The 2,346-nt window shown below is 35.5% G+C and overlaps 1 non-coding gene across 1 annotated transcript; it reads right to left on the reverse strand.

Annotated features, from left to right (window-relative positions):
- Window positions 1-2,055: 2,055 nt before the first annotated feature.
- On the reverse strand, window positions 2,056-2,170 carry SPOG_16422. The gene has a single exon (XR_001203128.1). It is a non-coding gene; the product is annotated as a 5S ribosomal RNA (ribosomal RNA).
- Between the last annotated feature and the right edge of the window lie 176 nt (window positions 2,171-2,346).

Below are 2,346 nucleotides of genomic sequence, written 5' to 3' on the forward strand. Positions count from 1 at the left end.
TTGGCGAGGCTAGAAGCTTCTTTAGGAAATAACTAGACTGATTCAACTACAAGAATCTCCACTTTATGATTCCTCTAGTATGCCGCTCAACAACATTTGCTTATTATAATATTTATACGTGAAAATATCACTTGGGTTTTCAGAGAACTTTTTGATGATATCAAATATTAGAGTATATGTTTCTGGACGCTATCTGAATCATGGCAAAGTTAACAAGTGGAAATAAAAAATTCAAACAACAATAGGAATACATAACTTTGTATAGAATTTTTTTAATGAATAGAACAGAACTACCTCATACAGCTGGCTTGTTTTGGTGCAGAATTGTTCGCTAGATAGGAAGGATTTGCTGACCGAGCTAATTTGGTTGTTTATTGATGAATCATGGCTTGTGAGTTATGATTCTTAAAACAATACTATTCATAGGATATACATATATGTATAACGACGAGACTTCCAATTCGTATACGATAGCGCAATAACGACTTTCACTCAGTCATCTTTATACTCAAAACAGTGTTACTCGTGTGACAAATGAATAGATACTATTGTGAGTTTTATTCACATTCAATCAGGAAAAGGTAAAGCAAATACAACTACTTAATCATACAATTGAGATGGATTCCGATCGTATGCGTGAAAGACTTTCGCATTTTGCCATCGAATAAACCTTTCCGATTTATAGAGCATATTTGTAAAACTTTCAGAAGCAGTAAACTAAATCGACGAGCAAGACGTATTTTTCAGACCATGAAAGTCTGTAAGGTTTCAATAAGGGTGCTCGCTTATAAGAAATATAAGGTTCCTTTAACTCTGTTTTATTCATCATATTGACAGTTGCTTCCAATACTTGGGAACCGTGGATTCAGAAGAGGCAATAAATCCGTTATTCATTCGTACTTGTTTCTTCCCGCAAATGGGTTTTAAGTCAGAAATCCGCTCGACTCCTCAACTTTGGATGGGTCCAAGTACGAGTTAGTTGATGTATTGATAATAGAACCAGGAATCAAGAATCACCATACTGGCGCTGTTCTACTGACTTTCTAATTTTCCGAGCGCTATAATAAGCTGGGAACAGTGCTTAAATGAGTATATAGGTAGATATAGGCTCTTGAAATAGTGTAAGAAAAAGTAGATCTTCTTCTTTGTATTGATACTCAAAGGGCTTAGAAAGCTTTGTTTATCCTCTAAAGCACGCGCATTATGGAAGAAAAGAAAAGCTTGAATGAAAGAAATCAATTTCACAGTTTCGTTCTACACTCTCGTGGGAAATCAGACAATAAATCTTTGGTAGTTCACTTCTATAAGCATAAAAAAAGAGAGAGCAATTAATAGGAGATTGAACATTATTGAATTCAGTGGGAAAGAGATGTTGAAGAGAAAGGGAAAGTTTTTGTAGGTTCCCTATTCCCCTAAAATACATATTAGCCATCCTTTAATTTGATTTCTTAAAAATCACATCTCCAAATTTTTATATATGCATCTTTGAAAGGTATAACAATAAATAAGAGCTTTTTTTTTTTCATATACATTCGTCACCTTTGGCATGTACGGCTGAAAATGGAAGCGTTGTGTATGTTTTACCGATACGAAAAGGGGTTTAGGGTTTACAATACCGAGTAATCGCTTCTGCTTGATAGAGCACTGGATTCAATTCTCAAGCGAAGTTTATCTGCATCCATTTGGTCTTCCACTAGTGCGGAATATCTATCGTGCATACAATATTTCTCAAAATAGCATAAGTGACCTAAACTGAGCTTTGTTGGGAAAGTGACATAATGTACTTTATTTGACACATTATAACTCATGTTAGGATTACTGCTTTTTCGATATGAAATTTTTGTTTGCAATCTATGCCGCAGATATATTTTGAATCACGTTTGCCAACATCGCTTGCATTATTTATCGAAACCTCCAATACAGTGTTGTCATTTCCATCGTTGGAAAATATGAGGAAAATCCAGGATTTTGAAGACATCCCAATTCAATTTATGAAACGATATAAAAAAAACAAAAGAAAACCGGAACAAAGACAAAGAGAACAACAAAAAGAGAAGCCTACAGCACCCCGGATTCCCATGTTGTCTCCAACCATAGTACTAACGAGGCCCTCAGACGCTTAACTGCAGTGATCGGACGGGAACTGGTGTTTTCGCCTAGGTATGGCCGTAGACATCTTTCAACGCAAGATGCAAATTCTATAAAGTATACTACTAGTAGTGCTTGTAATACTTTCATCTGTAGTAGGTAGGAAGTAGTCTACCTATTGATATTCACAGAATAACGACACGAATAAATAGACTCCTTTTTATAGTTGGACCTCTGAAGCTTCATCAGATCGGAAAG

The sequence above is a fragment of the Schizosaccharomyces cryophilus genome (assembly GCF_000004155.1).
Source record: "Schizosaccharomyces cryophilus OY26 unplaced genomic scaffold supercont4.12, whole genome shotgun sequence".
NCBI lineage: Eukaryota > Fungi > Ascomycota > Schizosaccharomycetes > Schizosaccharomycetales > Schizosaccharomycetaceae > Schizosaccharomyces > Schizosaccharomyces cryophilus.